This window comes from Pinus tabuliformis, chromosome 4_2 (assembly GCF_031772625.1).
Source record: "Pinus tabuliformis cultivar Carrire ecotype Pingquan chromosome 4_2, CPIR1, whole genome shotgun sequence".
Taxonomy (NCBI): Eukaryota; Viridiplantae; Streptophyta; class Pinopsida; order Pinales; family Pinaceae; genus Pinus; species Pinus tabuliformis.
Window position 1 is genome coordinate 328178031 of NC_142304.1, and position 12547 is coordinate 328190577.

The 12547-nt window shown below is 35.7% G+C and overlaps 1 long non-coding RNA gene across 1 annotated transcript in view; it reads right to left on the reverse strand.

Annotated features, from left to right (window-relative positions):
- Window positions 1–375: 375 nt before the first annotated feature.
- Window positions 376–12547, reverse strand: part of LOC149169282 (uncharacterized) — a 48445-nt gene continuing 36273 nt past the window's right edge. The window contains exon 3 of the long non-coding RNA XR_016259378.1: window positions 376–414. This is a non-coding gene — a long non-coding RNA (uncharacterized LOC149169282). The remainder of the gene's footprint in view (window positions 415–12547) is intronic.

Here is a 12547-nt window from a genome sequence, read left to right on the forward strand (position 1 = left end):
ATGTCCAAAATTTATATCATGATAAAAGTAAATATAATAAACAAACTGTCAATAAAAATACACATCAAAGGTATTGATTCATAATAAAAATTTATATTCAAAATATGTCCAAAATTTATATCATGATAAAAGTAAATATAATAAAAAGATTGTCAAATAAAAATATGCATCAAAGAGAATCTTGCTAAAATCTACGATCTACAATCATCCTTGTCGTATCATCATCCTCATCCTCATGGGTCCCTACACAACATGTCTAATATGCATATATACATAAGATTTTGTACTTTTAAATAAAAAATTAATGTATTAAAATTAAATGAGAATTTTATCATGAAAACAAAATTATAAAAGGTTTCAAATTCCATGCAATACCTTGTGGTGTTCCCCCTGCATTGCGCCCTCGTGGATGCCCTGTACAACACATGTACATGTAGATATTAAAAATTTAAAATTGCATATGAAAATGCATGAACTCTTTTTAAAATTACTATTTAAAATTATTTGGAATTCAAAAAATTAATAAGACAAATAAATGTAACTATCTAAGGGTTTCTTAAAAAATATTTGGTGTAAATTTTTCATTTCAAATCTACTCAAGACTAGAAACACAAATGCTAAAGTGCACATCTTGATAATTAAAAAAAAAAATTTAACTTCTTACTCTGATAATTCACCTAATAATTCATAAAGTTGTGATTACCCAGCGCGGGCACACTTAGTATAGTATTGAAATAAACACATGGTCATTAAAGATGCCACATTTATAACTAAAAACACACACACATATCAGAGAAATATTACAATGTCCATCAATAAATTTTGATGGAGTGGTTCTTGCCACCAATTCATATTTCACACACGAATCTTGAATTGGCATTGCCCCATACAATATATCAATAGACATCCTATTAACATTTGCATAATGACTTATGCTCAATGATTGAAATTAACTAGCAATAAAGTTTGCTTCTCTATGCAGTTGTTTTAACTTATCCTTTTTTACTTGGTACATGTCTTTCATATGGTTGCACATAAGTTCAGAATTAGTGAATACTACAATTCCATTGGATCCATAGTTCCTAGTTGTTCCTCTGCCTTCCATAAGTGCAATATAATATGCTTCATTGTTTGTTTTCCTTCTAGATACATCCATTTTCCTTTGGAGGACTCTATTCATCGCAATATTTCATAGCACATATGTAATCACTGCTTGTCTTGGATTGGTATAACAAGAAAATTCAATGCATAATTTTATTTTTTCAACCATGTTTAATGGGTTTTATGATCCCTGTAAAAAACAAATTCACTAAAATGAATAATATATTTCTTTTTGCAAATGCCTTGGCCATAAAAAGTTTGATCTAGAACTTTATGGGAGAATGATGAAAAATAGATATCTAAAATCAAATTCTATAATGAAATACATTCTAAGTCTTGGGTAGATGGTTAGCATGGAGAGTGGGGAGTAGTATAATTTTACTTCGTTTTGGCAACATTATTCTCAATTGCTTGTTTCAAGTGGAGAGATATAGAAATAGATGGAAAAAACTAGTGAATATGGTTGTTATTTGGTTCACTGAGTTCAAAGTAGTAAATAAGTATGATCTTAGTTAACATTACAGTGATCGTAATTGTGATACTCTTAGTAACATGAGTGTAATTTTGTAATTCAACTTCTAGTTCTTATATTAGCCAAGTTAAGCCCATTTTAGAGTCATATAATCCTCCTAGTTTCTCATAGTAGGGGACCCATTAAAGGATTGATTTTTTTATCTCGCTATAAGTCTACAAGAGACTTAAAGAGGTGACCTCCAATCTTCTTGAAATGACAAGAGGTGACCTGGTGCATCTAGGGAATACTTGAAACAGCGTACATGTGTCGGTTATATATGTGTGTGCCGAATACAAAACAACATAAACTCTTATTGAATTGGATTTAGTTTATTATGAAGGTCTATATGGAAAATATTAAGGGTTAACCCTCCTATTTGATGTGAGGAATTCCCATGATATACTTGAAGGAAAGTTGATAATGTCCTTGCCTATTTTGATGATAGAAGTATGCTATATGGCATGGATTTTTATAAATGCTTGGAAGTACTGCTTAATAAATTATTTATGAATTATTCAGGATTTGGAGTGAACTATTCGACAGATTCCCATGCGTTACGCACTCGTTCGCCACTTTGCTTGTTGTGCCCATCAGGCTCCAGTTTTGGCAGATTTAACACTACTTCCTCATCTCCTTTGTAAAACATGTACTAATTGAGTAGCTAGTTTTGATGTCATCTCATCTTAATAATTTATGTGATCGCCCTAATTCTGTCACAAAAATTTAGCATCTTAGATATTGCAACATTTCACCTTTGTATCTATCCATCATTTTCCTTAGGCTTGTGTATCAAAGGTAGATTGTAGGAATTTATTTAACACATTTGAATTTTTTGAGGGGAGAAGTGTTTCAAGCTTAGAGATGGTATTGTTGACTATATGTCTAGCCTCTCCCCTGTTGAATCTGTAAGTATTTGGCTTGTGATCAAAGGAAGCACCTACTAAGAATTGGATTAAACCTAACTGAGGCTTTGAGACAAATTCAATAAAGCATTGATTAAAGAAATTGGTCTTAAGGTTTATGTGAATATTGATGAATTTAATGTTAACTAAATATGTTAAAGCTCATATCATAGTCCTATAAATATGTTGGGAAAAGAATGATTAAAAGTATTACATGTTGTTAAATGCTTAGACACAGTCTAGCTTTCCTAGTTTATTCTAGTGTCCTAGAAAGACACGTCCCCAACACCAATGCTCCCCACACTCCTTAGACTTGGGAAATTTATTGAGAAAATGGATAATTTGAAATCATTTATCTAAACCAATTTCAAACTATCCATTTTTACAAATTATCAACATTGTAAATGTGCTTTTTGCAATCATATAATATATCTGATCTTACAAAATAAAATAATATAAACAAACAAACAAACAAAACATTCTTCTTACTTATAAATGCTCTTATTTATAATGATATATATTTTCCCATAAATAATTACTCTCCTAAATAGTCATAAAGAAAGTGTAAATTTTCTATTTACACAATCAAGTTATATCAGAATGAAAAGACATTTGCAAAATAATATCAACAAATATTTCACTATTCCAACCATATAAATAACAGTTTTTGAAAATAGCATTTAACATGGCCCTTGACTCATTGACCAATGATCTTTAATTATATTAGACGTATCATTTTCTAAAATAATTATAAAGTGAATGAAGATTTCTATTTATAAAATCAGGTTATATCATAATTGAGAGACATTTTCACAATAAAATATGCAAATGTTTCACTTTTCCACTGAATAGAACTAACAATTCATTTTGCAATATTTCACTTGTTGTGGAACAAAGCTAACAACTCATTGTGTGACATTTAACTTTTGACAATTTGTTTATAGATTGGTATCTTCCATTGTTCTAGTCCATAGATAAAAAACTGAATGTAAAATTGACTAGGAAGATATATATCAAACTCTATGTAAACAAACATTATATTCTTGCATACACATAAAAATATAACACAACAACTGTAACATTCACAAACATTAACATCCAAATTCAAACACATAAACACACAAGCCACTCAAAGCATCCAAACAGAGACATACAAACCATTCAAGGCAAGTAACACAGACTAAATTAAAGAAGAGAATGATATTGTCATGCCAAGCAAAGAAAGAATAATGTGAATTTCGAAGTTTATCTCAAACATATACATAATAATGATAGTCTAAAAATGTGAAATTGTTTCCCTCAACTAGAACCAACTTAGATCCATCTAACACCAGATCTATCATGGGTTGAGAGGGATCAAATCCCTCGAGGTGCAAACCTTTCCTCAAGTTCTACACACCAAAAAAAAGGTTTTCACCTTGAGAGATTTGATCCCTCTCGGTGCATGATAGATCCGGTGTTAGATGGATCTAAGTTGGTTACTTATGGTGCTCTGCAATGGATGTCATATGTTTTCCAACTGTTTGAAATACGAATTAATTTATTTATTTTTGGTATACAACACTCACATTATTTTTGGTATACAACACTTACACTTTTATTCTCTTTTGCTCAAGAACTAGATTGATTTAAATTGCTACTCATTATGAACTAGTGTTAATTAACTGAATCAACAATGGGTATTACATGGTTCACATTGAGCGCTACCCTTATTGTGCACTTCAAATCCTTAGTACATTAGTCAACAAACAACACAACATATGAATATGCTAGGACATGTGTGCCAACAATGGTTATATTTGTCTCTAAGGGTGTAACCCTAGTTCCCTCTAGTTCAATACAATACATGTTTTTTCACTATGACAAATATTAAACTGATAGTTAATTCATTTTCCTTAACATTAACCTACAATTCAACAACTGCTAACTCGCGTCCTAGTCATGTATCACTCTTGGTATGAATTGTAGAGCATCAATCACAATATTTAAAAGTTATAAAGGATATCTATATAGTCATGTCATATTATATTGAACCAAATGGGCTTACAACTACGAATTTAGATGGACAATAATTATAACCATCATTCAACAATTTCATTCCAAGATTGCCTTAGATTATCCCCACATTAAATTTGAAAGAGGACAAATCTTCTTGTACAAAGTGATGGCTTATTTAGTGTAATGTTTATTTAGTTATTGGTTAGGTTTAGATAATAGATCAAACATATGATGCACTATGAGTGGTTTAGTATTTATTTCTAATACTATTACATTCTGTCAACATTTGGGAACAATAAAAATTCAGGATTGAACTGTTCACCCCTCAACTGTGGAATGTTGATATTGTTTTCATTTATCCACGAATGAATAGTTACCATGGAGTGTTTGCAAAGATTAAATTTCATCACAGATATGCTATATATCTCACAATATGCATTGGATAAATAGTTTAAGATCCACCACCAAGGGGATGTAACTAACGGCCATACCAACATGGCACAAATACCAATTCGATCGTGACTTAGGAGAGTTGTGATCAGAGCTTGTTGGATGATAGTGTAATACTCAATTTCTGTACAACTCATTGAAATTTGCAATATGGATACTTGATCCAGATTTATGAAGGAACGAAATGAAATATAGATATAAACATAAACATAGAGATAAAGAAAAATAAAATTTCAATTCATTAATAAAAATGTACTGAAAATTATTTACATACAAAATAGAAATAAACTAGCTCAAGCAATGGTAGCTTATCTTTGAGAAGAGTTGTGGTAGTTACATGGCTTGTAAATTGTGTTAAAATGAAGCTCAAAGGCCTATTTATTATTTAGAAAAAATGAAAATTCCTAAACATCTAAAAACCAAAAGTTTGTGGGCCCTGTTGGGTTAAATTAGTACATCAACTTCTTAGGGCCGTCACTTTGGCATACAATCTTGTTTGATGCATACAATACCTTTTTAGAAATATTTATATGAGGACTACAAGATTTGACTGCAAATCCATTAAATAGGCCATTGGTTTTCCCGTTTTCCAAAAAACAACGTTTAGGGCCTCAAAACGACTCCAGAAGGTCAGGACCCGAAAAACTACCAAAAATAGTAAATTGTGCTACAATTAAGGAAACTGAAAGAAACAATGGTGGGGGTCCAATTGGAATAGGTGAGTGGCCATCAATATTCATTTGGGTCAATCCTCCCCCCTTAGGAAGCAATGGTCCCCATTGCGTTGAGTGCCTCCATGAGATGGGGAAACTTCTGTTGAACTTGGTCCTTGGTGAGCCACTTGTCTTCATGCAAGAGTTGGGCAACTTTGACAACCCCATACAGTTGGATATTCTGCTGACAAGTCTTCTTGATCTGTGTATCCACGATCTGATCAGTTGTGGCCTATTCCTTGAATTCTAGTTTTAGCTCTATTGGTGTGAGTTGTTTTGTAATGTCTGATGTGTCTTGTAATGGTAGAAAGTATGGTCGAAGGTGGTTCACATTGAACATTGGGTGCATGCCAAGGAATAGGGGAATGTTGAACTCAAAATCATTGTCTCCCATATCCTTGGTGATGGTTTAAGGTGCATATCATAGTGGTATGAGCTTCTGATGGGCTTCTATAAGGAATTCTTTCTGCAAATGCAACCAAACTTTGTCGCCCACCTGAAAATTGTGTGGCACCTGATGTTGATCAAGCCACTACTTGTACTTGACATTGGACCTATCCAAGATGTCGCACACATGTTGGTGGATGTGTTGGATGTGTTAAATAAACCAGGTTACTTTATCAACCTCACACTATACATGTGTGGATTGTGTTTGTGTAGTCGCATGAGGTAGGGCAACATCAATCAGACACAATGGTTGAAAACCTAGACCCACTTGAAAAGGATTACGACTACTTGAGATATGGAGAGTTGTATTATAGTTGTGCTACACATAAGGAAAGCTCTCTGTAACAACTCAAGGTTAAAAAATTCATGTAATAAATTTAATGAAGGAAAAATAATAACCAAGGCCATGGGACACTTAATACAAGCTAAATTTTGGGCAAAAAATCCTAGTGGGTGTTCATTTGGTTTATTATGGCTAAGGGAAATTGGAAAAGGCAAAGGCTTTGGGAAGGCATGAGGCATTAATTGGAATTTTATTTATGAAAATAGTGGAAATTAGGAGAAAAGGAAGGTGAAAGGTCACAAGTTGCATGCGAGGAGGAAAATGAAGGAAAATAATGGAAATTTGAAGTAATTAGAGGCCTCATTAATAAAAAGGGTTGTAAGTATAAATTTGTAGCCTTTTATCAGTTCAATTTTGGAGCTCTCTCTCTCTCTCTCTCTCTCTTGGACACTTCGAGAAATCTTGGATAATTATAGCATTGGATCAATAAAAGAAAAGGAAGAGCAAAGAATGAAAAGGGAAGAAAAGATCAAGCAAGGAATAACATAATCAAGTGACTACAGTTGGACTACTTGCAGGTATCGATTTTCATGTGTGATTTCCTTACTAGATTTGGCATGCATAGTACATGCATGTGTCTATCTCATTCTCTTGTTGTCATTGGTATGGGTTTTTCCAAGTGTGACGGTGATTTTCAGCCTTGTCTTTCCATTTCCGGATAATCATGGTGTGATGGGGTTATCTTTTACTCAGTTGAGTTGGATTTCCATATGGTTTCAAAACTGAGTGGGGTGGTCTCCTAAGAAGAACACAAGGCCTAGGAATCCCTGGACCGGTGAAGATTGGATTGCGGTAAGTCGAATTGTGTGTACCTCGGTGGTCCTAGGAATCCTTGACCGATGAATGGTGGTATATACGGTAAATCCTAGGGGGTGGAGTCTTAATTAGACCTAGGAATCCTCGACTAGTGAATGGTGGTGTTAGTGTCAGTCTTTCCAGCCTTCCTCCAGTGATCAAACGTGCTCTTACAAAGTGATTTTGAAGTGTCAAGGTCAAATTTTGTCATTTCAGTGAGTTTTCAAGCAAAATTTGGTCACTAGGCATTAGGTCTAGGGTTTGCTCTCACTGTTTTCAAATTTGTCCAAATGTCAATCTATGTCACTATTCAGCTGAGTCTATCATCATTCATAGGGTTTTCATTATCATCTCAGTGTCTAATGAGTCATTGTACATCTTGTTCATGCTTCAGTTGCGCCTAGGTAAGGTCATTTCCCTCTCCTAGGGTTTTGAAGGCAATTTCTCTTAAACGGTCAAATCATCGGCAAAACTTGTATCCTGATGTTAATAAACCTTCCCCTATCCTTAAAGTACCTTATTAAATGCTTCCCATCCCTTAGATCCCCCAAATTCTTCATTTTTACACAAACCCTAGTTTCTAGCTACAACCTGGCAATTTTCTAGGTTTGGCCTGTGTTTTGCCCTTTTCGACCCCTTCCCCTCACTCAATCTCTGCGATTCCACTTTCCCCTGCTTCCTAACATCCCTCCCCACTCCCAAAAATTTCCCCAAGAATTTAGAAGCCCCCTATCCCCTTCATTTCGCTCCATTTCGACAAAATTCCTTGTTTCACACATCGGGACAAGTCACACTCAAATGATGTTTCAGAGCAATAAAAGATGAATTTTGGAAAACTGAGAGAGGTTTTTGTCCAAAACATGCCAAAGAAGAAAAACCTCCTTCACTTTTTGCACAGATGTCATGGTTTTATAGAAATGTCAAAATTACAATCGCCGGATCCAAGGAGGTTGGCCAAGGCACTAAAACGACGGAAAAGGCCCGATCCACTCTAAATTTTGGCCAAAGCCTCTTTGACTGAGCATGGTACTTGATTGGGGACTCCCAGCCCAAATTTCAAGAAATTTGGAGAAAATTTTGTCAATTGTGAATTTTTTGTGTCAAACACAGGTTTTGTCCATTAACGGGTCTCAACCCCCGCGCGACCCTTCATCTTGGCAACTCCATTTTGCAAAAACTCAGAATTTCCAGATTTTTCATGAGAAGTTACATATGCTCATCCATGGACAAGAGATTTTATGAAGTTTTGGGCCTCCAGAAAGTCAAAAAACAAGCAAAAATTGACTTTCTACCACATTTTTGAGACACAGAAAGCAGTCTTGGGAGATTGCAATTTTGAAAGGGAAAATGACCACCAAATTCAGAAATTCTAGTTGGGTTGGAAAGTAGACTCATAGACCTTTCCAACAAGCCTACTCTTGCTCAATTTGGACACCTGGAAGTGCCCCAAAAGTGGTCCCAAAGGCGCGCGACCCGTCAGGCAGAGGTGCGCGACCCGTCAGGCAAATTTCCCCAAATTTCAGTGTACAGCTCAGAAAAACGCAGTTTGACCCTGTTTGAATTTTTGGGGTGGATTATTATCCTCTTTGATGTAATTAATGTACTTTTATGACACTTTTACACTTATGTATCTCTTCTAGAAGATTCATTCATGAAATAGGTGAAAATTAAATGAATGAATTGGTTTCCTAGCTTATAGAGGCAAGTTGTTTTGACTGCCTAGATTTTAGTGCTCAGTTTAGAATTGGTTGAAATAGCTCCTAGAAGGATGAGCTCGACCCCTAGAGGCAAGGGAAGAGGTTGGCTTGCCTATATTATGTATTTTCTCAATCATTTTCATGGTTGGAGAGGTTGGACTCTTGAGGGAGAAGCTCTTATTGTATTACTCACTGTATCTCTGCAATTTTTGGCAAAGGAAGACCAAGGTTTTGCAGTCCTTTTTGGGATTCTTGTGGTCACATGTATTGATGGTGTGTTTCTCTTTGTACTTGTAAGTGTGTTATGTGAATCATTTCCTTACTTTTCCTTCTGCACATTAGGAAAATGAAGTGTTAAAGTAGAACTCATGACTGTCATGCTCTGCTTTTAAGTTTGCTTAATATCAATGTTTTCGACTGTTTAAAGGGAATTCAAGGTTATTGCTTGCTCTCTTTAACTCCTCACCGGTCATTCTGATCCATCCATCTCTATTAAAGGCATCAATACTGTTTCCTACCTCGCCCCAAAGAACCCCCTGCAAAAACTGTGTCTAATCCCCGCACCTAAAATTGCCATTTCCCCAATTTTCCACCAAAAACCCTAAAAATCCCAAATCAACCCTTTTGATCAGTTTACTAGCCTAAAATCAGTGTTACCCTATTGGTTATCTCGCCCATTGAAGATCTTTATCGAGATAGACCGGAGAGAGCCCTCTCCTGCCCCGTAGGGCTAGCTACGAGGCTAAGTGGTTTGATGTTGCCTTGAGGTTTACCTTTCTCAGCCTAAGGTGAAATTTCAAGCGCTAACATATTGACGACCATACTAGGGAGAACAAATTGTTTGTCGATTGATGTGTTGGTTTCATAAGTCTTAGACGAAGCCTGAAGTTATGCCAGGTAGCCTTCGAAACGCTTTTGCTTTGCATTAGCGGAAGTAGATAAATGCTGCTTCAGTCAATCTCCGTGAGCTTGTGAATACAACACTTCATTTGTATATTACCCCAGTAAATGAATCAAGTTCAGATCTGATTGTTGATAGTGGACAACGGTCAGACACTTGAAAGGCTGAAATCATTCACTTGGCGACTCTAAATCAGTTTCGAGATCAGATCCAAAGACTCCACTGGAGGATGATCCCGACCAGCAAAAACATGAAAGGACAACATGGACAGATCAGGTACTCAAGTTGGAATTTCATCCAAGACATTTTGTTCTTTGTCATAAATTATTTCTTCTCTTTTCCCAAGAATGTCAAGACTGTGTTGCAAAGTATACTATGCTAGAGAAAAGATCCCAGGCTTGCAGTTGATTCTTTCCCTTTGAAGATTGTGAATACCAAAGATTTGCGTACCTTTGAGCTTGATCAAGACCTTTCTTCTAAATTTTGTGATGAGCATCTTCAAATTGATGAGCCCCAAGCAAACAAGACTAATTCTATACCTGTTGTACATACCCATACACCTTGTAAAATTCCAGATCGGTATAAACCTCTTGTTTTACCTCCTGTTCTTCATGCTTTCCCCAAAAACTATGATCTATACTTGCCGAGGTTTGATGGTGAAAGTAAGAATGTCAACGCTGAGCAACATGTGCAGAATTTTGAGAATTTTCTAGATCTTTTTGAAGTTGATAGCGAAGATGTTAGTATAAGGCTTTTTGCTCTTTCTTTGCAAGCCAAAGTGAAGAGTTGGTTCAAAGCCCTGCCTGATGCGAGCATCTCAGATTTCCAGCAGTTTGTCAAAGTTTTTCTCGACAGGTGGATGATCGGGCAGAACCTTTTCTTGATTGTAGAAGAATATAACCAGCTAAAAAGATTGCCAGGGGAGACAATACAACAGTTTTCGGCCAGATTTAATCAAGTTTATTATTCAATGCCAGTTGATATAAGACCTTCTCCTAGATCTGCTCTCTTGCACTATCCGGGTGCCTTTGATCCGGAGATGGAGTTTCGGCTGAGAGAAAGGAATATTGCAACACTTCACGAGATGCAAAACAGTGCAGTAAATGTAGAGGCTCATCTGTTGATCCGAAGGGCAAGGATGAAGGAAGAAAAGATGAAAAACATAGATCCGGAAAAATCGACATCTCTAGAAGTAAAGCTTGACATTTTGATAAGTGCAGTGGAAAAGATGATGGAGAAGGTCAGCGCGAGAAATGATTATGATGTTCAAGCTCATGGCTCGCTGATTGAAGAAGAACAAGTTGCTGATCCAAAACATTTTGTTTCTTATCCTAGCTATTATAGATCTGATAATGATTGTTTTGTAGATCACCTTGGCGAAGAAAGAACTGTTGATATGACCTGCATGCTTGATGATATGTTTTATACCAATGACTTACCTCAGTTTGATCAGTATGATGATGATTATGTTCTCCTAACAGAAGCTAATCTTGCCATCAAACAAGCAGCTAGTTTGTGGGAGGAAAAAGTTCATTTTCAGCAGCTTGAATACAATGTTCAGCCATCACATATCAGCTATGACATTGATGAGGAAAGTGCATCAAAGTTTGAAGTAAGTGAAGGATCTTTGCCTTTTTGTTTTGATTCGTTTCAGTTCATCAGAGATAACTACCATGCAATCAGAAATCAAATGTCAACAAGTCTTGATTTGAATCATCCTGAGAACAATGAAAATTTTGTTCAAGACTTCTCATATTCAGATTTGCAACCCCCGAAAGCCATTGATTGTCAAGTTGCAGCTAAATACTTGGAAGTGGACACACGTGATTTAATGATTCAAGGTGACTCTGTACCATTCTGTTTTGAATCACTTCAGTTTTTATTGCATAGTAGATCTTCAAATGAACAACCTATAACAAATCAGCAATCTCTTAGTGTTAATGTTGAGGATGAGACAGATACCAAAATTCTTGAGCAGCCTATAGCATTAGATTTGCAGCCAACAAATGAAATTGAAGGGCAGATTACATATGAAGCTGTGGAAGATGAAATACATGATTTGATGATGCCAAAAGATTCTATACCCTTTTGTTTCGAAGCATTTCAGTTTATAAGGCAGAATCTTCATAAAATCTCTCAACGAAAAGATGAACAGCTAGAAGGATGTCAGACATTTTCAAAGGATACATTACAGCAGTCTTTCCAAGTTTTTCATGATCCAATAGCTGATGTTTTGGATGAGGTTTGCAGTCAAAGTCTTTCTCCATTGACTACATGTGAGCTTGAAACATGTGCTGATATGAATTTGATCCGGCAACCGGTTTCTTTCTCATTTTTAGCAGAGGTCTCATCACAAGGCTCAGATCAAATTTTGCATTCATGGTATGAGGAGAAGAGAAGTAATACATTGGATGAGCCAAGTCCCAGTGTGCATGAACTTCACGATCCGTATGCAGTGTTTTTGGAGGCGGATAGAGAATTCATATCATTCAACGGATCTGTTTCTAAGTTGTCATGGAAGTTGCCTTTCAGTAGTTCTCTCTTGTTGTTCATAAGTGAGCACTTATGGAGAATTCGAACAGCAGATGGGATACTTACTTGGTTGCATTGGTTGTTTCATTTCACTTGATCAGGTGATGAATGAAACTGTTAGAGTAGGTTTTGATGAATAAGCTCCCCTTTGAGC